The 27138-nt window shown below is 44.0% G+C and overlaps 1 protein-coding gene across 1 annotated transcript in view; it reads right to left on the bottom strand.

Annotated features, from left to right (window-relative positions):
• Positions 1–27138, bottom strand: part of LOC147683650 (prolactin-releasing peptide receptor-like) — a 626497-nt gene that overhangs the window by 245281 nt on the left and 354078 nt on the right. The window lies entirely within an intron of this gene.

The following is a 27138-nucleotide window of genomic DNA, read 5'->3' on the forward strand; positions in this document are numbered from 1 at the left end:
AACACTAAGGGGCACATGAATCAATGAAGGCTTTTGCGATTCCTTAATTGGGATTATTAGGGAATCTCAATTAAGGAATTGCAAAAGCCTATGCATGTAGGTTGCGAGTCGCAATTTAGGAATGCCTTCCCATTCATTCCTATGGGCCTACAGAGCCATAGGAATGAATGAGAAATTGCATGCGCAATTTGGGAGTACCCAATAGGTACTCGCACATTGTGCATGCAATTTCAAGGGTGTCAAAAGGACACCCTGTAGCACCCCTGAAAATGATCTGTGCGCACATGTTGCACACACACATGCCCAAAGGGTATGTGTGTGTGTAACCTACAACTTTGAAAAATGCACTTTAGTGCATTTTTTAAAGTTTTTGCTAATTACCATCAAGTTCAAATTGATGGTAATTTGCAACCCCTATTAGCGAAATTGCTATTTGCGATTTCATCATGCATTGCATTTAAGGAATAGCAATTTGCGATTCCTTAAATGCAATCGCAATTTAGGAAATCGCAATAAAGTGCGATTTCTTAAATTGGGAGAGCCTTACAGTTTAATGCATCGCAGGAGCCCTTTTTGCGGGCGCAAACAGACGATTTTTGCGAATCGCACTGTTTGTGCTCGCAAAAAAGTTTGATGCATGTGCCTGTAAGAGTCTTAGCCAGTAGCCAAGTAGTCGAACACTGGCCACCCTGCATACCATGGAAACACTAAAATCGGAACCACAACCAACAATACCCAACTAAACAGATTTTTATGTTTTATTTGTGTTTTTTACAGGGTGGCTCCATCTCGGAGTCCAAGAGTGCTTATAGTTTCATCCAGGCCAGGGAGTAGGACATTCAAGTCTGTGAGAGGTCTCACAAGGTGAGGACAGGCCTCATCTTCAGCGCTCCCTCGTGTGCAATGGTGTCACTGGTAGCAATGTGCATAAAGAGGGAAGAGAGGGCAATTTCAGAAATGGCCAATCAATGCATGGCTTAATGGTAAAGCCATACAGTGATGGGTCATGACCTGTGCACCTGAGCTCCCCACCCCTGAGCTGCCTCACGTTCAGTACCATGTGCAAGGCCAGCACACCAGAGCCAATTCAGACATTGCTATCTAGCTGTGTTATGCTACCACCCAACATTAGAACAGCACCACAATTGGCTTGAGCAGGAGAACTCAGCTCTCACCGGGTGATTCCAGCACATGTCACGCTGGCTACAGAAAGGCAGCCGTCCAACACAATATGTGCACAGAGGTATGACCAAGGTGAACTGGACTGGGCAGGTCTAATAGTGTCTACTACTGTCAATTATTTTGAAGCTCCACCCCGCAGGTCGGCATGCACTGCCATTCTCACTCAGGATTCAGGAACTGTAAGCAAGTGGGCTGCAGCTCAGCTGAAAAAAGCGGACTGCTGCAGCCAGAAAAAAAAACCTTTAATATTTATATTTATTACACATTTATTAACATTTAATACAGGAGCCGGGAATGCCACAAATATAGCGGGGCAATGCCCCCATGTGGTATCTCCATTTCTATGCCATGCATTCTCTCCTGAGTTATATGTTTCCTGCTGCTCAACCAATGTGACTGTGAGGTAATAGAATGCTGATCTGTGCATGGTTTGAGTGAGTTTTGGTTGGATTGCATGGGCTGAGCACCAAGGATGCTGCTCCCGGTGGGGCCTTACTGCTTCTTTACTACCATCTTTACCTGTAACCCAAGACTCTTATCCTAAAGAATAAAGAATCCTGTTATCACCTGTACTACTGGCTACTCTGTATCTTCATTTATCACACCGCATACCATAATAGAGGAACCACCCCTGGTTTCTACATACTGTGTAAGCCAACCACGCTAGAGCAAGGTATGACAATTTGCAAAAGTGGCTGTGGGTCTTCATTTATTAAGCATTATAATAAGCACAAGGACCTTGAGCCCTCCACAGCAGTACTGCATAGAGTATAACTGAAAGGTAAATATTTAGTTTGAACTTTTGGAACAAATGTAAATTGGATTGAATACATTCTCGAATAACTTGGGTTTTTAGAACGTGGTGTCCTACAATATTTTTTTATAATATTTTTTTTCAGACACTTTTTTTGTAAGAATACGTTTTTATCATTCTTTTTTCAGATATTATTTCTGTAAGAATACGTGTTTGTGCAAGGATTGCACAATTTAGGTATCAGTGCAAGCAGAAGGGACCTTAGTGCTGGGCATTTCTTGAGTTTACCCAGTTAACTTACACTGCACATACTTTTACTTGGCTGCATTGCAAACTGCAAAATAGCAGGCTCCGACTCATTATAATCTAGGTAATCTTTAAACCACGTGTTCTAAGGGGGCAAAGCAGGTTTTTGCACAGAAGGCTCTAATTCCTTGTGATGAAGAACTCGATTGGAACCTCCCACTTACAGCTGTTCCTGCTGCTTATCCAGAACCATAACACATTCTGGAGGTTACAGGTAGCTGTGCTTAAGATGCAAGGATGCCGTAGCATAACAGTCTCTGTTACCTTTGGCACTGTATGAAGGAGAAATACCCACTCTCACTTTAACAAACACATATCTACTCTTGAGCAGGCAGAAAAAAACAAAAGTCTACTCATACACAGGCTGAAAAATGCAAACTGTTCCACTGACTGGAAAACGTCTTCACATATATTGAGATACCCCCACTTTTATGCAGACTTTCTAGTCTAGACTGAAAAAGACTTTCTCACTTGCTGATAAATACCATCTTATTTAGCCCTCGTGTTTTCCATGACTACTCTCGTTGTCACAACTTATTGAAAAATACTCTTGTCCCTCGAATCGATATAGACCAGCTCTAACATAGTCTGGCAAATTAGTTCAACCACATGGACTGACAAAGAACATTCCATACAGCAGACGGTAATTTCTGCCAATTATAACTGGAGGTGGACATTAGCATTCACTTACTTGTTAGGTTCATCACTTTTTTTTCATCTCCAGACTTTCACCCAGAACAAAAGGGAGAGAGACAGAAAAGGAAGCAAGAAATGAGAGGAAGAGAAAGATGAGAAACCAGCTGACAAAGGCAGAATACAGGAAGTATAAATTAAATGCAGTGGTGTAGGAAGTGTAGGGAAGGAGAAAAAAGAAGCTCAAGACAAATTTAAGATGGTACAGCTCTAGTATCCAGCAACACCAGCCTTCAGCCGTACTGCTGGTGGAGGCTGTTCCAATGACAGGGTGTGCAGTGGGCACTAGGACCCCGCAGAGGGCGCTAGACACCGGACACCACTTCTGTTCAGCTCATAAGGGGCAGAAACTGGTCACCACACATTACAGTGGGGACATGAGGCAGGGAAGACGTGCCTGCACAGGCTGCGCCATAAGGTGGAATAAAGAAGCCTTTGTACTCACCTACCGGCCTCCCTGTGTCTTTCCTTTCAGGGCCTTGGCAAAAGGATGCAACATTTGGTGATGACAGAGGTGAGCCGGACTCAGGCATGACACCTCTGCCTGCATCGCATACTTTGGTGCTCATCTTGGTCTCACTGCTGTTCTCGACTTCAGTGTGCCGTCGGAAGCCCACCCCAAGTGCGCTGCTACTTGGCAGTGAAGGCGGGAGCCTACGCTGCACCACATACAACTGCTGCGAGTGGCCACAACTTGCCCTCTTCAGCTTCTACAGTGATGTTGAGAGCCTACCCCTGTCGCGTGCCTTGAACTGATAACAAGCTTTAGTCTCAGGAGCCCACTCCGACCACACTAGTCTGAAGTCCCTGCACTCCACATACTCAAGTCTATTCAATCAATCCTCTGTGATGCTCTGTTCAGTTCAGGCTTTCCATGGTGACCTCTGCCCCAAAAAGGTCTTCCAAGAGTGTGACCCCATTGGCAGCCATTTCGAAGTCAGGCAAAGTGGCCTAGCAGCATTGCAGGAGCCCTGGTGGCTATCTCTTTTCGACAATCAATGTTATTGACTTTGTAAAACAAAAACAAAGTTACACTGGCAGCAAAAAGCACAAGTTCACATATTTGACAATAGAAAGCATTAGAATTAAAGTCACATGGTGAGCCCATCGGACAGCTTTTGTCACGTCGAACAGCGGAGGTAGGGTGGCAAGAGCCAGCTTTCCTTCTTTAGGGCCCCTTCAACCCATCTGGTCTGCCCATTTGCCCCACACCCGTTGATACTTGGCTGGACAACCCCTGGCCTCAAACAAGGGTTTTTCCTGAGCGACGCACCAGTCCACCCCCGGCGCCATTGAGCGATCATGGGGTGGTCAGTCCACGCCCAGGCCATGGCGATGTCTCTTTTGGCCACCACGATGGCAGAGCCTAGGAATAGTTTGTCTGCACGGGACCCATCCAAACCATCTGTAATGCCCAGGAGGAGACGCAGAGGATCATGGGGTACTTGCCAGCCCAGAATGTGTGTAAGTTCCGTCTCTATTTTATCCCAATACCTTGCGAGGCGAGGGCACAGCCATACCATATGGAAGAAGTCTGCAAGGTGGTGCCCGCATCGGTGCGCAATCAGGTGTGACCCGCAGACCTGCTTTGTGCAGCCGGTCCGGAGTGAGGTAAGCAGTGTGAAGGAAGTAGGTCTGGATGAGGCGGGGTCCGGCCGAAGTGGTGATCTGCTTGGGGGCCATCAGAGCATCCCGCCAGTCCGCCTTCTCGATGGGACCCAGCCAACCCTCCCAGTGGGCCATGAGCGGGTCCAGTGATGTGGGACTGCTGTTTATGAGGGTGCTGTATATGCGCGATATGCCTCCCTTCCCGAGATTCCCCATCATGACCTGCGCCTCTGGGGGGCTGAACTCAGGAAGCGTGGTTCCGGCAGGGGTATGTGAATTGAGGGCATGCCGAATCTGTAAGTATTTGTAGAATTGTGAAGTGTGGAGAGAGAAGCAACTCTGCAAGTCTTGAAAAGATCATATGTGATCCCCCTACCCACACATCGCCCAGCAGGGCGATTCCAATGTGGTCCAAGTGTGCCAACCCCCGTAATGCTGCCACCTCGCCGAGCCATGCACCCTGCCAAAGTGGCATTTGCTGAGTCAATTTCAGCCTTGCGTGTATGACGCAAGGCTGATGCCAGGCCAGAAAGACTGTTCCGTTCACTGCTGGGAGATTCTGGGGGACAGGAGAGCTGTAAAGGAGGGCTTGAATCCGGCGAAAGTCCATGTCTCAGAGTTCAGTTTGGTAGGCTGGGTCAGACCACCCCATGTAAACCAGTCATGGAGGACAAGCAGCCTCATCGCCTGGAAGTATAAGTATAGGTCAGTCATGCCCAATTCTCCATCAAAGGACGGAATACAGCAACGGTCGAGGGACATGCGCGGTCTGCCAGCACCCCATAAGAATTGTACAATCAGTGAGTCGAGCTCTCGGAACCATATACGGGGATAGTGGAAGGGAGTGTTCTGAATAATGTATAGGAATCGAGGGAGGATCGTCAATTTAAATAATGCCACCCATCAGAGTGGATTGAGTGGTAGGGCTTGCCAGTGACTGAGATCACTCCTGGTCCGCTTGACCAGTGGGGTGACGTTCAGTTCCCATTCCAACTCAGGGAGTAGGGCCACCCATATGCCAAGGTATTTAACCCGGTGGCAATCTTACAATCATGCCTCCTCACTAAATTGGCCTAGGAACATTGCTGGAGCCCAGGTGGTCATCTTGAAATCAGGCATTCTCACTAAATTGGCCTTGGCGCATTGCAGGAGGCGAGTTATCACTGCAGTTGCTCTCTGCATAAAAGGAAATAATGGTTAATTAGACTTGACCTATCTGAATATTACTGAGGGTGCAAGTCTACCGTACACCAACAACATGCCCCATCCTCTGCACTGCTTGATACAGCAATGACTGACATGTGGAACGAGAACAATGAGAGCACAGAAAGCATGATCCGAGCTCGATCTTCCGATGCCCTTTGCCTTGTGACCTGTCTGAATCACAAACGAAGGGCTCTAGATGGGAGAAAAGGATTCACCGTTTTGAACACTATCTGCGAGCCAGCTGCAAGACCCACACGAATTAAAAAGCCAGGGACCTGTTCCTCAACCTTGTCAGCGATGATGTGGAAGATCTGCTCATCACGTTCCCGCCTGACTCAATCACAACTTACAAGGCCCAGCAAAATGTTGATTTTGAATGATACACATTCAATACAGTGTGCCAACAAGTGGATGAGTCCCTTGATGATTTTTTGACTCGGCTACACAAATTAGTGACTTACTGTGAGTTTGACAAATTGGACAATGAGGCAGCTAGTAGGCTGCGCATTATTGAAGGTTGCTACTCAGTCGCCTTCCGCACAAAAATACTGAAAGAAACATATACGCTCCAGAAAATACTGACTGTGGCATGGTCAGAAGCCAGGGCCACATCACACCCCATCATTGAGCCCGCCAATGGGCCAACTCCATGGGTGTCCCCCATTGTGGCAGTGCCAAAGAAAAACATGCAGAAGATACGCATCTGTATTGACATGCATTTACCAAACGCGGCCATTGAAAGGGAAAGGCATACAGGCCCTCACCTGAACAACATGATTAGCTTTCTCAATGGAGCCGGTGTGTTCTTCAAGCTAGACCTATTCAAAGGCTATCACCAGCTGGAACTTGACTCGCAATCACAGTACTTTACCAAATTCTCCACTCACCTTGGGCTGTTCAGATAGAAACAACTAAGCTTCGGAGTATCATCCACCGCCAAAATATTTCAAGAAATGGTGAGGAGGGTGATAAGGCCAGTAAAAAACTGTCTGAACTACAGTGATGACATTTTGGTGTTTGGGCGCACAACTGAGGAGCACAACATGGTCCTGCGGGAGGTAGTGAAAAATCTGGGGGTATGGCTGGACTCGTCCCTCAACTTCCGAGTTCAAACGAAAAAGGTGGCAGGGACCTGCTTTGGACTACTACGGGGGCTTAGACCCCTATTGGTTTTTTTTGATGCACCCACACGATAGGTCATCATTCAGGCGTCTGTAATGTCAAGACTGGACTTTGCCTGCTCTCTATATCTGGGGTCCAATAAGGCTGAAATTCTGAGGCTACAAAGGGCACAGAACGCGGCAGCAAGAACCCTTCTGGGTTTGCACAGGTCTTGCATGGTGTCTGATGCCATTCGTCGTCTTCACTGGCTGCCCATGGCCAGGTGAATTGACTTCAAGGCTCTATGCATCTCTTTCTAAGCCTTGAAATTGACCACCCCATCTATCCTGGCCAACCTCCTCTCGCCAAATGTTCCCTCATGACATCTCCGCTCACGGGGTCAACACCTGGTTGTCCCCTGGACACGAAGAGTCTGTGCTGGAGGCCGCTCCTTTCGTAGTAGAGTGACACTCCTCTGGAATGTACTTCCTGTGCACATCCATGGCCTTAACAATTATCTTGAATTCAGGAAGGCCATTAAGACTCACCTTTTCCCTGCACCATCGTCCTATTATCTGTTCCATTCGCATGTGTCAGTTGCTCTGCTGTGAGCGCCAGGACGCTCCTTTGCTAGGGCAGCTGTTGCGCTTTACAAGTTGTGGTAACATAACATAACATGCAGGTAGTTAGTGAAGGCTGGCCTGACACTGAATGAGGATAAGTGTGAGCTCAGAAAGGGTGAACAGGCATTTTTTGGTCAATAGTCTACCACAAAGCACAGCCCCCTGTGTACATAGCAGAAGTGAGGTCATTTCAGGGGCTAGCAAACTACTGCACTCACTACATCAAAGACTTTGCCACAGTGAGCACCCCACTTCGGGAACTAACAAATCAAGATTCACCATTTCTCTAGAGCTCAGAGTCCGACAAAGAGTTCATGAACATCTAACATGCTGTCACGGCGGTGGATCACCTCACCTACTTTGACATAGCTCTGTGCACAGAGCTCACAGTAGATGCCAGCCCAGTGTGGTTAGGTGTCATGCTTGCCCAACTCAAACCTGGAAGGGACTCGCCAAGGACCATTGTGAAATATGCCTGCAGGAGTCTGACAGATGTAAAAAGGCATACTCTCAATCTGAGAAAGAGATTCTGGCAGTGGTGTGGGCCCGCAAGCACTACCACATGTTCATCTATGGGAAGCCATCCACCATCGTGATGGACAACCAAGCTCTGGTCATGATATATGGCAACCCGAATGCAAAAATTTCACAGTGCATCAAGAGGTGGGGGATACGTTTGATGGACTGCGACTTCAAATTGTCAACAAACCAGGGAAGGAGAACTACCCTGCAGACTACATGTTGCAACACCCCCTGCCATGTGCAAACCAGACGGTCTCCATGGCTGAAGAATATCTCAACTTTGTGCTACAACAAAATACACCTGCTTCAATAACAATGGAAGAACTGATGCCCCAAACAATGGCCAATGCTGTGCTGGATGCAGTCAAAACACTCATACGACAAAAGAGGTGGATACTTGTGAACAAGAACAGCCCAGTGAGTGAAGGGGTCAGGAGGGAGGAACTACTTGCATTCAAACAAGTGCAGGAAAAGCTATCTAAAAACGGAGCGAGGAATACTTCTTCTAGGAACCAGGATAGTGATGCTGCAGACCCTTCGGTGGCAGACAGTTAGCATTGCACATAAAAGCCACCAAGAAAATGCTAAGAGAATAAGTACTACCAGTTCTGAATGTTATCTTTACAGAGTAGGGTGTCCCTCTGACACTCAAAACAGACAATGGGCACCCCTTCTCAAGAGAAGAATTTAGCAAATACATGGCCTACCTGCGGGTACAACATCGGAAAATAACATCCCTTGTGGCCACAGGCCAATGACATGGTAGAACAATTTATGGGCAGCATAAAGAAAGCAGTCCAAAGAGCCAAGCTGGCACAGATCTCTGTCGGCCAAGCCCTGTGCCAAATACTCCGGGACTACCGCAACACCCCATGGGGTGGTACCCATCAGAACTGATACTGGAATGAAAAAGCAGTACCCGGTTGCTGCAGCTGGAAGACAAGGCCCCACCAGAGTACAGTGACATTGCCCCATGTGACCAGGAGGCTAAGAGAGAAATGAAACAGCAAGCTGACATTCTTTTTTATTTTTTATTTTTATTTTTATTGATAGCACAGGCAATCGAGGTTTACACAAATGAAACATTTAGCTAATTATAATCAATAGTATAATACAATATATCAAGCAAAAAAAAAGAAAATTCGAAAAAAATAAAAAAAAGCAGGCAAAACAAATGCAAAAGGCACAGTTCATTAATAATTAGCATAAACATCAAATCTAACCTGAAAAAAGAGTTCCCCAAATTTTGTCTATTTTTTTAGTGATCGATCCCCTCTGTTTTTGGCCAAAGCAAATTCCATATCATATATTTTATTCACCAGAAACCACCTTTCAGCCGCATAGGGTGGTTTATCTGAAATCCATACCCTTGCAATAATCAATCTAGCACATGATAGCAAAATAAAAAGCAAATCTCTAAATGGAGCAGTAGTTAGTTCCAGTCCTAAGAGTATTATCTCTGCTGATAATGGGACAGAAATCAATTCTTTCTGCTTCATAATATTTTCTAAATTTTCCCAAAAAATACGCAAAGTAGGGCATGAAACAATCATATGCTCTAGGTCGGCCGCCAATAAATTACATTTCGGACATTGTATACGATCGTTTGAAACATTATTACCAGTCCATCTAGAGATTTGTAACGGAGTGTAGTAAAACTGACACACAGTCTTATAAGCTTGCAATTTTAAGCTAGATGAGTGAACAAGCTTGTCAATTTTGTTTAAAAAATAAGAAATATTATTCGGTGATATATCCACACCTAATTTAGAAGCCCATCTTTGCGCCAACTTAGGACAGTCATCGGTTTTAAATTGGGTGAAACATTTATAGCTCAAGCTGATTATCGATTTATTTTTCCCCCCTCCCCCATATATACATGCCCAAATATCTGAGTATACTATATCCTTAAGTTTCATTTTACCAATCAAAAAATTACGTATCTGTATATATATAAACTAGCGGCCCGTCCCGACGTTGTCCGGGTAAAAAAAGGCTAGGCAGCAATGGTTTTAGTATTGAAAATAACATTTACTTCAAAACTTCATGGTACACCACATTTCGTGTTTCATGACAATCAGGAAGTAGAATAAATTGGTTGTCGGAATTCCCCAACCTCGATAGCGCGACATATAACTGTCCATGAGTGAAGCAGTCCTCTCGTAAGTCTATCCCAATGACTTTGTATGTCTGACCTTGTGATTTGTTAATGGTGGATGCAAAAGCAATGTTAATAGGGAATTGTAAGCGTTTGAATTGAAATGGAAGATCAGTAGGGATCATGGGTATCCAGGGATTATGGGCTAACTGTCCTGCAGCAGGGCCAGTGAGAATAGTAGTCTCTATTACATAAGGTAAAAGAGATTTAACTTGTAGGCGCGTCCCATTGCAGAGATTTGGTGGATGTAGGTTTTGTAATAACATGATAGGAACACCTACTTTCATTTGGAGTGTATGAGGGGGAAGCCCTGAAGGGTTAAGTGAGTGGAGGAATTCTTGGGGATAATGCACAGCGTCTTGTGTATCTAATACTGTATCAATGGAATTATATATTGTGGTTTCACCTGGGAATAGTTGTAGTATGTGTTCATTAATATGATGCACTGCAGAGTTTCGGGCGGCAACGATAGACCTTTCGCAAATCCATGTGTAATCTTTGCTGAGAAGATGCTTGATGTCTGGGTAAACATGTTGTATGAGTTCATGAAGAGTACAGAGAGGCTTACCTAAGTTTTGTATGTTGATAAAGCCATTTGTGTCAGGTATGTCTCCATTTGCCACTTCTATTAGAAGATCTGCAAATTGTGTATCTCCACCTCCTAAATGTGTCCTCATGTTAGTGCGCAAGGTAATAGATTGTACAGAGTTCCATAGGTGTGATGCTTTTAAGCATGCTTTTAGTATATCAGCCCGCGTTCCTGTAGGCACCACAGGAAGAGTTTGTCAGAAGTCACCAGCAAACACAAAAGTAACACCTCCAATTATGTTGTATGAATTTCTAATGTCTTTGAGAGTTGTGTCAACTGCCTCAATATGTGAGCGGTGTGTCATTGTACATTCGTCCCACATGATAAGAGACACATTTTGAAGCAGTGTCCCCAAAGGTCAGTTTTTCCGAATAGAGCATATTGAATCCTTTTCAAGGGAAACTGTTAGAGGCAGTTCAAAGGTAGAATGTGCTGTTTTCCCAGCTGTTAGCAAAGTGGCAGCTATTCCAGATGAAGCAACAGCCAGAGCCAAATTCCCAGAAGATCGAACTTTGGCAAGTATGAGGTTGATTAGGTAAGTCTTTCCTGTGCCACCGGGGGCGTCTATGAACAATAGTTTGCCTTGCTTCTTTTCAACACTATCAACTATGGTGTTGTAGGCGAGTTGTTGATCTGGAACTAAGTTAGGCAAGTGTTGAGCAAGGTAGCTATTTAGCTCTGGACGATTGTGTGCGGTAGCGATATTGTGGTATCCAGTTAGGTTAGTTCGGACCGCTGGCGGCAGGCTGAAATCTTGTAAGGACTTCTCGCTTAATAGATACAGTGAGTCTTCAATTTCTATAAGTCCTTGGTTTATGATTTCATTGTTGATAGCAGCCCGTGCCGACGTTGTCCGGGTATGAATTGCTGCCGGCCAGTAGTATATTGTTTTGTAGGATTTCGTTTTGATAGCGTTTCTTATCTGTAACAGGCCTGTGAAACGCTCCGATTCACAGTGCACTGCTGATGCACTTAAGAGTGCGCATTCAGTAGTGTGTGAACTCGAGTTTCCCTACTTTATTTTTCCTTGCAATATTATATAGCGCAAACTCGACAACATGGCATAAGCACAATTTACATTACAGAAGAACACATTCATTTGTGGTAGGCACGGGGAGACAAAGCCATTTGCCTGGAATCACAGGATGTTGAGCTGATGCCGAGATTCGAACGTAGCTCCCCAGCTCTAAAGTTCGAAATTCTAGAACTTGTGGCGGGAGGTGTGTCTAAAAGTGTATGTTGGTGCTGGGCATCAATGAAAGAGACCTGTGCATTTTTCAAATGGGTGGTGAAAAAATATGAGTATGTTGCTGGAGATGTGGGCCGCCGTGCCACCAATGTACTTACGGGGGAGGGTAAACACCGATTATTCTGCAACTTTCTTTCCGCATACCATCACTCCACATACTTTCATTACGAAAGTACCATGACACCGCAATGCCATTATAACGCATGGCATTACATTTTATATGCTTTTACTAAGCATACATTTACAACGAAATTCGTTGTAAATGCATGAATGGTAAAAGCAGGTTTTTTTTATGTTTGGATAAGGTAAGTATGGGTATAGGGGTATATGTTTTGGGGTACTGAGGTATATGTTTTGGGGTGTTTGGGTATTTTACGGGTTCAGATATAGTTTTGGGTTATGGGGTACAGTGGTAGTTTTAGGGTTTAGGGATAGGTATGGCTTTTGGGGTACGGGGTATTTTTAGGGTACAGGGCTAGGTTTGGGTTTTGGGGTATAGGGGTATTTTTAGGGTTCAGGGGTAGGTTTGGGTTTTGTGGTACAGGGGTATTTTAAGGGTTCAGGGCTAGGTTTGGGTTTTAGGGTACAGGGGTATTTTTAGGGTTCAGGGCTAGGTTTGGGTTTTGGGGTACAGGGGTATTTTAAGGGTTCAGATATAGTTTTGGGTTTTGGGGTATAGGGGTATTTTTAGGGTTCAGGGGTAGGTTTGGGTTTTGGGGTACAGGGGTATTTTAAGGGTTCAGGGCTAGGTTTGGGTTTTGGGGTACAGGGGTATTTTTAGGGTTCAGGGCAAGGTTTGGGTTTTGGGGTACAGAGGTATTTTAGGGTTCAGGGGTAGGTTTGGGTTTTGGGGTACAAGGGTATTTTTAGGGTTCAGGGCTAGGTTTGGGTTTTGGGGTACAAGGGTATTTTTAGGGTTCAGGGCCTGGTTTGGGTTTTGGGGTACAGGGGTATTTTTAGGGTTCAGGGCTAGGTTTGGGTTTTGGGGTACAGGGGTATTTTAAGTGTTCAGATATAGTTTTGGGTTTGGGGGTATAGGGGTATTTTTAGGGTTCAGGGGTAGGTTTGGGTTTTGGGGTACATGGGTATTTTAAGGGTTCAGGGCTAGGTTTGGGTTTTGGGGTACAGGCTATTTTTAGGGATCAGGGCTAGGTTTGGGTTTTGGGGTACAGAGGCATTTTAGGGTTCAGGGGTAGGTTTGGGTTTTGGGCTACAGGGGTATTTTTAGGGCTCAGGGCTAGGTTTGGGTTTTGGGGTACAGGGGTATTTTTAGGGTTCAGGGGTAGGTTTGGGTTTTGGGGTACAGGGGTATTTTAGAGTTCAGCGGTAGGTTTGGGTTTTGGGGTACAGTGGTATTTTTAGGGTTCAGGGCTAGGTTTGGGTTTTGGGGTACAGGGGTATTTTTAGGGTTCAGCGGTAGGTTTGGGTTTTGGGGTACAGTGGTATGTTTAGGGCTCAGGGCTAGGTTTGGATTTTGGGGTACAGGGGTATTTTTAGGGTTCAGGGGTAGATTTGGGTTTTGAGGTACAGGGGTATTTATAGGGTTCAGGGCTAGGTTTGGGTTTTGGGGTATAGGGGTATTTTTAGGATTTAGGGATAGGTTTGGGTTTTGGGGTACAGGGTATATTGATAGGGTTAAGATGGGTTAGTGTTTAAGGATGTTGGGGTATTTTAAGGAGTAATGGTGGGTTATGATCATGGGGTGCAGGGGTATTTAAAGGGAGCAGGTTGGGATTAGCACACAAAATGAGACATGGAATGAAGGGTGGAACGTACCACACGCCCCCAGCACATGCCCCCAGCACACGCCCCCAGCACACGCCCACAGCACAACGCAGACACGCCCACAAGGGACTACTTTGCTGGCACGGTTCTTTTACCTTTTAAATGTATATGTGGGCGTCTGTATAGCCTATGTCCTTCTGCTGCAACTGCCCTTTCCAACGCTGTATTGGGTGTTGTGATTGGTGCTGTGGTTCCTGAGATTACCCGCCTCAAAGGTTTGGGCTCTCTCTTTATATTATTAATATGGATTGCATATTTTCAGGTAGTTTATAAAGTACTCTTAATGTTTCGAACTCTAGAAAGCCCATTGAGCCATATAAGTCACCCAACTTAGTTATACCTAAGTCAGCCCATATTTTTCCAACAGAATCATTCAAAATACCTGGTAATCCAGGAATGTTCCAAAGTGTTAAATTAGGATGAATAAAAGAAGTTTTATCAATGGCCATTATTATATTCCATATTCGAACCGCATCTTTGGCGGTCTTGAACCTCACTCTCTTATAGTAGTTCGGGTCAGTAGTTCTTGCAAGGAATTGTAAAGAGTTAGATCCTAGCATAAATTGGTGAAAGTAATACGGGTTGCTGGAATTAAACAGACTACGAATTCGGCCCAAAAAAGAAGCATAGAAATAAAATTTAAAGTCAGGGAAATTTAAGCCTCCTTTACTAAAAGGTAGTTTCAAAGAAGAGAGTGCTTTGCGGGTTTTTTTATAGCCCCATATAAAGCTACCAAGGATACCGTCTAATATTTTAAAAAATAGATTGTTAACAAAGAGAGGGATAGACCTAAACAAATACAAGAATTTAGGTAAAATATTCATTTTGATAAGATTTATTCGTCCTAAGAGATTTAAGGGGATCTTATGCCATTTCTTAAGTAGCTTTGCAGTATCTCTTAATAGAGAATCATAATTAAGTGTCTTAATGTCCCTGATATTGGATGTCATTTTAATACCTAAGTAAATAGCAGTATGGCAAATGCCCATGACTGGAACATTAGGTTTATAGTTTACGATGATTTGCGTTTTATTCAGGTTTAATTTATATCCAGAAACAGCCCTGAAAACGTCCGCTTCTTTAATAATTCCGACCATGGCCTCTGTTACATCGGTTGTATATATAGCCAAGTCATCAGCATAGGCTGTAATTTTAAGTGTATTAGTACCTAAAACAAATGGTTTAATACTTTCTTGGAGCTGTATTGCGTTAATAAATGGTTCCATAGATAAAGCAAATAAAAGTGGTGAAAGAGGACACCCTTGACGGGTCCCTCTTTGAATTGAAAAATTAGGAGATAATAAATTAGTGTATCCTATTTTTGCATTAGGGCAGTCATAAAGTGCCTGTATTCTTGTTAAAAACTGTGTCTTAAAGCCAATTTCCTTCAGAGTTGCCCACAGATAATCCCACCCCACCCGGTTGAATGCCTTTTCTGCATCAAGTAGCACCATACCGAGTGAGGTGGGATTAGTTGCGGCAACATCAAATGCTGTAATGGCCATATTAATATGCGCAGTTGTATCTCTACCTGTGACAAAACCATGTTGATGTTGGCTAACCAGCTTAGGCATGAGGGGAGCTAATCTCATAGCTAGTAGTTTGGCGTATGCTTTAGCATCTGCATTAATCAGAGAAATGGGCCTGTAGGATCCACATTCTTCCGGTGTTTTGTCCTTTTTTAAGAAAAAAATAATTTTAGCAGCTTTCCAAGAATTAGGAGTCCTACCAGGCACATCTATCTGATTAATAACAGAGCATAGCAAAGGTAACAGTTCATCGCTACAAATTTTATAAATTTCAATAGGAAGCGAATCTTCTCCAGCAGCTTTCCCCGAGGGGAGAGAACAGATAGCTGATTTTAATTCCTCGAGAGTAAAATCTTTCTAATTTTTCGATCTCTTGTAATTATTTTTCTAAAACCCAATTCTTTTTAATATATCTTTGCATAATATCTATCGCAGGAGGATGTTCCGGAGTGTACAGTTTACTGTAGTAAGCGACAAACTGTTGTAGAATTTGTTCCGGCTGAGTATAATTAGTTTCATCAGCCCCTTTTATGTTTTTAATTAATGAGTTAGCCCTATCTTCCGCAATTTTGTACGCGAGAACCTTGCTAATTCTGTCCCCACTCTCATATTGTGTTAGCTTGTATTTGTGAAGTTTGGAGCTAATCTTTTCTCTTAAAACTTTTTTGATCTTAGATCGTAAAGTAATTAGTTTAAGTTCTAATTGATCTCTGTTTGAAGTGGGACACCCCTTATCTTCTTGTTTAAGAGTTTCTGCCAGATGTTGCTCCAATAGCCTAATATTTAGTATTATGTCTTGAGTCTCTTTTTTTTGTTTCAGATTCTGCCTAATTATGAACTGCTGAGCAAACCCTCTAATATTCACTTTGCATGCATCCCATACAAAAATGAGTGGAGCTGAGTTTATATTAAACTCCAAGAAATCTTTGATATTCTTTTTCAACTCAGAGATAAATACGGAGTCTATCAGGAGGTATCTCGGAAATGAGAATAATCTAACCTCTTGCTTTTTGGAAATAGTATTAAACTGTACAAGAATGGGATTATGATCCGAGGTTACTGTTGGGCATATTTCCATTTTACAATCTCCTAGTATATTATCAGAGGCCCAGGCCATGTCGATACGCGAGCATTTTTTATGCTGCGCCGAGTAATATGTGTAGCCAACTAGTATAGGGTAAAGGTTCCTCCATATATCTTTCAAGTTGTGTATACGAGAAAGCTCTAGAATAGCCGCTCTAGTCTTACGCATACGTTGAGATGAGGTGCCTTTTGTAGTGTCTTTGGCATAATTAATGACACAGTTAAAATCACCCATTAATGTTATCTCTCCCTCCCAATCAAGTAATTCAATGTTTAGTTGGTCAAAAATTACCGCCTCATCATGGTTGGACCCATACACTGCACATAGAACATATTTACAATTTGTCAATTCAATTTGTGCAATTGCCCATCGTCCCGCTTTATCTGAGGCTACTCTAAGAATTTTTACCTTAAATCACTTTTTCTTTAATATAGCCACTCCTCGTATTGGAGCGTTTAAAGTAGTACATGTAACTAAATCATACCCCCCTTGTTCTAACAGTTTTCTATCCTGAAAGCGAATTTGGGTTTCGTTTAATAGTGCAAAATGAGGATTATACATTTTAAGTTCTTCAAAAACCAATTGCCTTTTGCTTTTATTATTAAGACCTGAAACATTCCAGGCAATGCAATTAATCAGATACATATCTTAACTCAAATATATTTTGATTTTTCAGCGTGGTTTGAAAAATAATGTTTCTGCTTATTATATACCTTAGACCTTCAATGCCTGTGCCATCTTTTTTTACACTACACCCCCTCTACAGACCCCTACCCCTACCCTCGCCCTACCCTCGAACTCATACCCCCTCCCCCCAGTACCTACCCGGAAGCCTACCTCTATCTTCTGCTGCCGCTCTAGGGGCAGCCATTCAGAGAGGTCTCCCCGGATTCCCCATCCCTTATTATCATACGTAAAAATCAAAAACCAAGTGCCCTATTAAATTACAATATGTAGTAATACTCAAACTTAAATCTCTTTTCCTACCCCTCTCTCCCTCCCCTCTCCCCGTCCCTCTCTCTCTCTCATCTTCTTTTCCTTGTCCTCTCTTTATTAAGTATTTGAATCCATTTTTAAAAGGAGTTGCTCAGCCTCCTTTACCTCAGTAAAAAAGTAAGTATGACCAGCTTTCATAACTTTGAGACAAGCAGGTTCTTGAAGGTAGACTGTTGCCCCCCGGGATTGAAAAGGATCAATCAGTTTACGCAACCCTCAACTTTTATCCATCGTAATCTTGCTAAGGTCAGATTTTACAAAAAAAGTTACATTGTCTATTGTCACAGGAGTGTTCGGTCTAGCTTTGATTGAGACCGCTTGTCTTAACAGATAATTGCCGAAGTAAATCATAATCGGTCGTGGATATTTACTGTCTTTGTTTCTCAAGATTATTGGCAGTCTGTGAACCCACTGGAGTTGGGAATCCCAATCCCAGTCAGAGAGGTCCGGAAATGCCCTTTGGAATAGTTTAACCAAATAAGCCCTGGCGTCTGACCCCTCAGGAATTACAAAAAGTCTCAGGTTCTGTCGCCTCTGTCTATTTTCCAATTCTTCGACTTTATTCTTTAATGATCCTATATCTTCATTATGTTGACCTGTTTGGGCTGTAGTAGTAACCAGCGTCTCCTCCCCTTCGACCACTCTTTGTTGTAGTACTTCGATCTCCTTTGTGACACCGTTCAATTTATTATTGACTTCCTGCAAACAGTTATGCACCTTGATATTATCTTCCCTTAATTGAAGAAAATGTTGTTGCGTCTCTTGGCGGTGCATCATTAAAGTTTTTTAAATTAAATCCAGGGAGGAGGTATCAGAGGATATCTTAGAAGAGTTGGGGGATATAGGAAGTAGCAAAGGCACAGATACAGGCACAGATAGAGGCAGGATCTCGCAGCCAGAAGTGATACCATCATGGAGTTTATCTTTATCTTTATCTTTAGAATTCAATTGTGTGTATCCAGTACATAGAGTCATATCAGCAGAAGCAGCAGTTGAAAGTGTCTCCAGCAGCTCTGAGTCTACATCTATATCTAGTAAATCCACATTTTTAGAGGGGGAGTTTTGCAGATTTTTTGAAATGTCAATTTCTGCAGAGGTAGTTCCTGAAGAACACAGAGCGATATTCTTAATCCCCCCTCTAGGTTGCATCCATTTAAGCAAAGGGGTTTGGTCTCTTATCAGTTTCCCTCCAGTGGTTGTTGATACTAGTGTAGTAGTAAGCACTACAGGTTTCAATTTTCTCCCACCTTTCTTTGCTTTTTTTTTTACTTTCCCCATTTCTTGAGGTCCGAGGGGTTACTGTCTCGTATTTGAGATATAGGAGATACAGGATGTTCTCTCTTTTCGGACCCTCCCCCTTCCTCAAAAAACTCCTCATATTCGTCATTAGAGTCATTCTCTTGTATTTCTTCTGACACCTCAGCACCATCACTATCCATTCTCTGTTCTCCCGGAGTTAAATCTGGTGTTGTCATTTGTGCTAGTGTTGGTGCTGATGCCGATGCTTGTGCTTGTATTTGTATTGCAATTGGTGTTTTTAATTGAGAAGTTAATATTTGGGAAGTAGTTGGGAAGTAGCTGTAGTTGTAGTTGTATTTTCAGAAATGACTTCCATAATAACTTCCGTAGCCTCAGCCGTAATCTCAACCGCAGCCGTAATCGCTGCCACCTCAGCTGTTCTTATAGTAAGTCCTGTAGTGGTATTATTGCCAGATTGAGTAAATTCAGAAGATTGGGAGGATTGAGGAGTACCATTTACTAGGGATAATTCCGGCTCTTCCTCCTCTTCCTGCTCCACAACCAACGCTCTGTTTACTCCCTCTGGTTCCCCCAACTTCTTTGTGAACACCTCAGTCCCCTCAGTCCTCACGCTTAGATTCTCATTGGATGTAACAGCCTCCTTTGAATTATTAGTATCTATATCAGTCACATCAGCAAGCAAAGAACACCCTGCACCATCTAACCCGCCATTGTTAGTTGAGGTCTTAATAGTAAATAGTTCTCTTTTCTTATCTTTATTATCTTTGTTTTTGGGATTAGCGAGAGATTACTGTCTTTAGAAGGCGTGGAGGACATAGTAAGAGGAGAAGGGTGTGGGAGAGAGGGTTGTGGCTTACCGGTCTGTTTCTCTGTGTCACCAGGATTTTCAGGAGGTTTTGCAGTACAACGTGGCATCCTTGCAACTACCGCTGGCGATATTGGTTTAATTGGTTTAAAAACCAGTGCAGCTCCTTCTTCTGTATTCTCCCCGGGGGGGGACACCTTTCATCACTCTGTTCTGTCGCACCGGATTCTTTCGTGTCATCAGGGCTGTTCTTTTTTCTCCTCCCGCGAACAACAGGTAGCGAGCCTTTCTCTCCCCTTTCTCAGCAACCGACAGCCAGCCCTCACCAATCGAGCGTTGCCGACACCTCGAGCGCCTTGCCTGCCCCAGTACGTTTCGAGTTCGTCAGTCTCCGTAGCCTCCGTACAACCAAAGCAGCGTGGTAGAACAAGAGCAGGGGCAGCAGCTGCGGCAGCTCAGCGGCAGCTCAGCGACTCGGTGAGTCTCACGTAGTCACGGAGTCTCTTCTGAAGCACGGGAATTTCGTTTCTTTGTTACTTTCTTCAAAATATCTCAATCGCCAGTCCCGATAATTGCAACTTAAATACTCTGCACAGCCTCACACATCAAAGGGCACTCAATTAGCGGTTTTAGTCAGCGAAAAACGCCAGTATCCTTCAGAGTTCAGGGCTCATACGGGAGCGACCTCTCAGCGGCGTCTTCAGTCCGCCATCTTGCTTCCGTTGTTCCGCCGCTGACATTCAACATCATGCCACACCGTCCAAACTGAAGCCCGAAGACGTGGTCCTGGTGCGGCAGCACCAAACACGAATGTTGGGTAGCCGCTTCGCTAGTCAGCCACTGAAGATAACAAGTGTCAAAGGGTCAATGATCTAGCAGAGGCTGGTCCTTACTCCATCACCAGAAACAGCTGTCACTTAAAAGAACTCAGGGTGTCAGACGATGATGGAGATGGAAGCACACGGGCTGAAAGGAGGCCTGGGAGCGATGCCATCACATTGCTGCTGATGCCAGCTCCTCTAAGCAGTGATGGATCTCTTGGCAATGAGGTTATGGATGAAGACTGAGACTGTGGAATACAGAGCTCTTGCCCAATGAGAGTGCCTCGAAAGCCAAGGCGACTAAATAAAGAACTATAATGTATGGGTCGGGACACGGTTGTGTTCTAGGGGTCAGCCCTTACCCCCCCCTCTCTCTCTCTCTCTCTCTCTCTTCTCCCTCTCCTTCCGTTTTCGTCACTGGGGGAATGTATTCATTTTGTTAACAGAGGGGGGAGATGTCACAATGACAGGGTGTACAGTGTGCACTAGGACCACGCACAGTGGACTAGACACCGGACACCACTATCGTAGGCTCAGCAGGGGCAGGAACTGGCCACCACTCATGACGGTGAAGACAGGAGGCAGGGGGGACGTGCCTGCACAGGCTGTGCCATAAGGAGGAATAAAGAAGCCTTTGTCCTCAATCTCCTTTCAGAGCCTGGGCAAGAGGACGCGACAGACGCTCAAGAAAAACCTTCAGCCTCTGGACTTATTTATTTATGTATTTTATTTTTCACGCAGCAAAGACAGTCTCACCAAAAGCAACACATCCAAAATAGTCAGCACATGGCTAGTATCTCCTCTGCTTCATTTAATAGTGAAGGAAACCTGAAATTGCACAATTGTTATCATCAACTGGATGCAAATTAGCAAATTTAAGTGAGACCCCTAAAATACATTAAACTGACCTTTGTCCCATTATCTTTGGACAAATGACTTAGGATTATATCTATGGCCAGAAAGATAGGAAACTTTAGAGAGTTGTTCGATAATGAACTCTTTGTGAAACCGCACATGCTTTTTTACATCTAGAACTCTGTTAAGTTTTTTTATCTTATCATCAAAAGGTAATGCAACATTTTACCTGGTACTGTTCTCAATTGTCCATACATTCCATTGAATAGTGAATTAATCCAAATTCGCCAAATATGGGGGATGGTATAATATGGCTAAATTCCATGGGAACTTGTTCAACATCAGCAAAGGTATTGAAGGACTAATGAGTAGCCGCCAAAGGCACATCACACTTTTCCCCAGGATGGGAGAACTTACTTGTTGGAGTTGGCAGGGGCTACTACAACTCCAATCACCCCGCTGCGCTTAAGAATTGCTCTTCAGCGTGAAGCCGGCCTGCAGCACTTTGTAGCCTCCAAACGTGCATCATTTGTTTCCCAAGGAGGGTAAGTGGTAATACTTTATTGTACATGGTATTTAACAATATAGAAAATAGTTCAGTTTATAAAGTATAGGTCAATTTCATACCTATTAAGATAATAATTCCTTCAGTAAAAAACATACTAAGACAGCAGCATCAAAGTTAAAATAAAATATGATTTCAATTAGACAGCCTATTTATCATAAGATGTGCAGTAAGTTCATCCTTGTGGCCGGCCGAGGGGTAATATAGTAAAGTGCCAGTGCAATAAGACATTTTTTGAAAGTGCCACTTCAAATAAAAACCTATTTGCGTTAAAAAACAAAAGTGATTAATTATGATGACAGTTTGGGCTATCCCTGTTATATGGTCAGTGTTATTCAGTATAGTTCAAAGTGGCTGTTCGCTTTCAGCCTTGTCCTCCGCCTAGTGAGAATCATGGCTTGGCGGGTGGCAACATGAGGTTTTAGGTGAAATTCTGGGCCCTTGGTTTTGGCCCTTCTGCTTGGGTTGGACCGGGAAATGCAGCTTATTATTCATCCTCACCAAATGCCAAGCGCAGGCTTGACCGTTGAGCAAGCGCTCTTTGGATCTCATTATTCTAGGGGCTGATGTGATTAACTGCGGTGTTCCTGAGCGTTCACAGCCGGTGGTTTAATGGAAGCTGGGTAGTCCATTTCTGGGTTCCATATCCGCTTGCATCTTAGGTGGGCTGCTAGTACAGTTCTCTCTAGGTGCTACTACTGTTTTTCCTGATGGTTAAAGCAGTAAACTTTGGGGCCTGTCAGATTCCCTGCCGGGGCCATGCTCTCCTAGAGTTGGTTTGTGGACACTTGGGAGTTTGTAAGCGCCACTCATGCTTACTTAATGCCGCCTACTTCTTTGCCAGTGCAAGCCAGAGCTTGCTCTTTGGGGGTACCGGTGGGTTGATCCTCTCGGCCTTTGCGGTGCTGATAGGTGTTTTGGGTATCCCAGGAGGGGAAAACGTACTTACTGGAGGCGGCAGAGGGAGGACTACAACTCCCATCATCCCCCTACGTTTGGGAAGCACTCTTCAGCGCGAAGCAGGCCCATGGCGCTTTGTAGCGGCCAAACGTGTATTACACGTTTCCCCAGGAGGGGAAAACTTACTTGCTGGAGGTGGTAGGGGGGACTACACCTTCCATCATCCCCCAGCGATCGGGAAGCACTCTTCAGTGCGAAGCTGGCATGAGCTGTGGGATGTGCCTAGGCCATGCCCGTCTGAGCGCAGAAGAGGCTGGGCTGGACCCCCCGCCCCCTCTAAGCTGCTGGGGAGATTTTGGGAGAACACCCACAAACTGTCATAGAAGGTGGAACTCTCAAAATGGGTAAGCACAAGGCTGCTTCTCAAAAGGCAAGTGGGGAAATTGTAAATACCCTTGATTCCTTTCTGTCTTGAGTGGCAAATGTTCTTTCACAAGAAATTGAATTAACGGAGCACAGCATTTCCCTGAAGGAAGGTAGGAATGGTGGTCTCCTGCAAGATCCTACCCTGACCTCTGAACCTGCCGGTAAGGATCTAATTACTACTGTCAAACGCACCTCGATCCCCCCACCCACTGTTGGGTCTCCTATGACCGCCAACTCTTTTTGTGGGCCAGTAGCAAGGCGGAAAAGGCCTGGAGGGAAACTAAAAGATAAAACCATGAAGGCGGTTAAAGCTACTCCTGACCCTAAGGCCTTACTGTTTTTGGACAAAATTTCTCTGGCACCGATAAGTGAGGATTTGTGTGATAAAATGGACCATATTGTTTCCTCACTGCTCCAGCCAAAAGTCAACTAATTGGACCTAATTGAAGAGAAACTGGCTAATTTTCTTGAAGGAAAGTCTACCCAGGGCAAAATACTACAGACAACATCTCCGCCACTTTTACGGCAAGCTCCGGGCCCCCTGCGAAATGTATTATGAGGGGAAAATGGGCCAGAGTGTACATCTGGGCTTATATATGCTCCGTACCTATCAGGTTCACAATTAGAATCACAGTTAGCACCTAATCTTCCTCCACAGTTAGGAACACAGCTGGTAACTGACCCTATTACCCAATGGCCCACTGTAGCCTCTGCCCCAAATCGGATATATTCAATTGAAAGCATCGAAGGAGGAAGGATAACTAGCCATCTAGGAGTGCAGGACCCTGTGCATGCAAAAGGGAGTAGAGGAACAAGGGAGGTAACAAAGGGTATAGGGCAAGCAACTGCAGCTTTCAAACAGCCATATGTTTTTGGCTTGCCCATAGCAGCCTCACCATATGTCATGGTTTTAACAAATGTCCCACAGTTGTGTAATGACCAAATGGAGGTGACGAGGCAGATAATGGCTAAAGCCATGTATTGGCTTTCTACCTATGGTAGTGGCTGAACATTGAGGGGTGTAAGGCTGGCCAGCTATATAATTATTGCAAGAAGAGTGGGATGGGTGGGTCCCACAACCCGTCCCACCCCAAAGGAAGTAATAGGAGACTGGTTTGTTGTTTATTTTAATAACCAGGATGTGGTAATTAACTTGCTAAGGCCGGCCCTAACCCTGCCTGGTTCTCAGATCTCTGTTTCTCCATTGGCGTATTTCAATAGACCCCCTTTGCTACTGCACCCTCCTTCTAGGAGAGCACCCCCCCGAACTCCCCCTCCCCCCGTCCTAGCTCTCATTTTATTCAAGACCCTGTTAGTCCTATTAGGACAGAGAGAAGGATTGAGTTGTCAAACCAGTCTGGCCCCTTGACTGATCTAGAGTCATGTGACTGACTAAATTTAGGGGTCACAGCTGGTATACCATTATGTCCAATAGAGTTGACTAACAATGGGGCATTGACCATGATGGCAGGAGTGTATAATCGAGGGGTACAAATAGCTTCATGGAATTTTGCGGATGTTACCTTTAAAAATCGGTAAAGCTGAATGGCTGTCTATATGGCAGGCTCAAGATATCATTTGTTTTCAGGAGATATGGGCAACAGACCCGATATTCATAAATGGGTACAGTTTGCACCAAACTGACGCAATTTCTTCGACGCGGGTAGAGCTAAAGGGGGATAATTAACTCTAATTTCTAACACACTGACTATCAAAATAAAAAGGTTTGAACATCCATCGCCTTACTTCCATTTGTTCGTTCTTGAAGGGGAAAGTGCACAACTATGGTCACTGATAAATTATTACAACAATAGCTTTAGTGGGAATGTGTCCCTTGTGCTGGATCACATGGAATTAGAGGTAGATAAAATCCATGGGGCAATATCAACTAAGGAGATTAATATTTTATGGGTAGGATATTTTAACACCCACTTATGCTCTCACGCAATGGACGCTGTCTGTGGACTGGAGGACATTGACGGTGTACCATTGCTCCATTTTTTACATCAGGAGTACGGGAAGTTTCTTAATAGGTTTTTAGTCACTAGGAATTTGGAGGTTTGTAACAAGGTACACACAATTAGAGGAGGTCTTGATAACACTTTTTTCCGTGGCCACTATGAATCTGCTATTGACTTCATTGTAGCTTTGGCTGCCCGTTGTGGAAATATTTCTCACACTAATACTAAATTCACCAATTCTAGTGACTATGCAATTTTGTTTTTTGTTCAGTCTGGGATAGGGGCTAAGCATTCTTATACTGAAAAGACACTGAAGCCAATTTTAGCAAGACAAAATGGTTACCGGCTCAAATGTGAAAATATTGATAAGGAAAGATGTATCCATGAGATAATATCTAGTAAGTTGGACTCGGTTCTTAAGTGTTCAGATCCTGTTGCTTCACCTGATGCCTTGCTCCCAATGTTTGAGACCCTCGTTGGGGAAATCAAAACTGCCCTGACTCGATCTAATGCCACCAAGGAAATTATGGGATCACAATGATTTGACGAGTCCTGCATAAGGGCCATAAAAGACCGTTGCAAGGCTCTCAAAGCGTCCCCTAGAGATCAGGCATCGATAAAGGTACTGTGTCAGACATATAAAACAGTCTGGAAAAACAGGGAAACCGACTTGAAGGAAGATGCCTGGGGAAATCTGATGAGGGCTGCCTCACTCAGGAATAGCAGGGAAATTTGGAAGTTGATAAATGCCCCCTATTTCAAGAGTAATACAGGAATAACCCTTTATAACCATGTGGACGAGGATGCTTGGGGGACCCATTGTGAAGCAATCTTTGGGTTGGAGCTCATGCCGATGTGTGATCCACCTGATATCCCTCAATCTCAAGTAGAGCATCTCTCATTTAACTTGGAGGAAGTAAAAATTGCCCTGGATAAATGAAGCTGTGCGAAAGCTCCAGGACCGGACAGGGTGTCGATTGATAATTTTCTGGAACATCAACATCTTTGGGCACCATTTTTAATGATTATATTTAACGCAGTTTATAAGTGGGGCCCTCTACCGTCGTGTGAAACAATCATTATAGTGCCCATTTTAAAAAGGGAGATAAATCTAAACCCCTGAATTACCGTCCCATTTCCCTTCTCGATAGTACGGCAAAACTGCTAGGCCATATTATGTTAAATAGATCAGACGACTGGGCAAGGGACAAAAACATCTTGATCCCAGCCCAGTATGGTTTTCGGAAAGGGAAATGCACGACAAACCAAGGCTTTAACTTGAGCCTAATTATCTCTATGTACACTACAGTAAAGGGTGGTCAGCTCTACATGGCCTTCATGGATCTCACAGCCGTGTTTGACTGTGTTAGCCATATTAAGTTATGGGAATTAATGGGTAATATGGGTATAGAGGATCAGCTAATCAATCTCATCCAACAGATCTATTCACAAGCATCGGCGCTCATGCGAGATGGCAGAAGTGGGGAATGTACAAGATATTTTAAAATCATGAGGGGCGTCAGACAGGGCTGCGTCTTAGCACCTTTTTTATTCTCGCGCTACAGAAATGAGGTGGAAGCCGCTCTTATTGGCTCCACATGAGATGTCCCCTCCTTTCCTCCTTTTACACTCCTGATTCTGGCCTATGCAGCCGACGCCGTCTCAATAGCCAGACATTAATAGCGTTACAACGACTAATAGAGTCCTGTGGGACTTTTCTGGAATCCTTGGGACTTAGAGTAAATTAGTCTAAATCTTTTGTATTAGTCACAGGTCTATCAAACTCTAAAATAATTCCTTCCTTTCACATTGGAAGCCGTAAATTGTAAGTAGTGGAGACTTTTCCCTACGTAGGAGTTACATTTGATAACAAGCATTGGCATAGCCAATAGGTTTCGCCTTTGGGACCTTATAAGTATTTAGTTATGCAGCACAATATCCTTACTGCAACAACATTAACTGTTGAATGGCTAAACACTTATAAGGTCCCAAAGGCGAGACCTATTGGCTATGCCAATGCTTGTTTAGTTTATAATATGATAATTCATTTTAAAATTAACAATCTGAGCATTAAGTAACACAATCATGATAGTAGGAATTTCCTAATGGGAAGCATCTTTTAAAAAAATATATAATACTAGCGGTTATTTCAGAGTGCCC

This window comes from Lissotriton vulgaris, chromosome 11 (genome assembly GCF_964263255.1).
Source record: "Lissotriton vulgaris chromosome 11, aLisVul1.2, whole genome shotgun sequence".
Classification (NCBI taxonomy): domain Eukaryota; kingdom Metazoa; phylum Chordata; class Amphibia; order Caudata; family Salamandridae; genus Lissotriton; species Lissotriton vulgaris.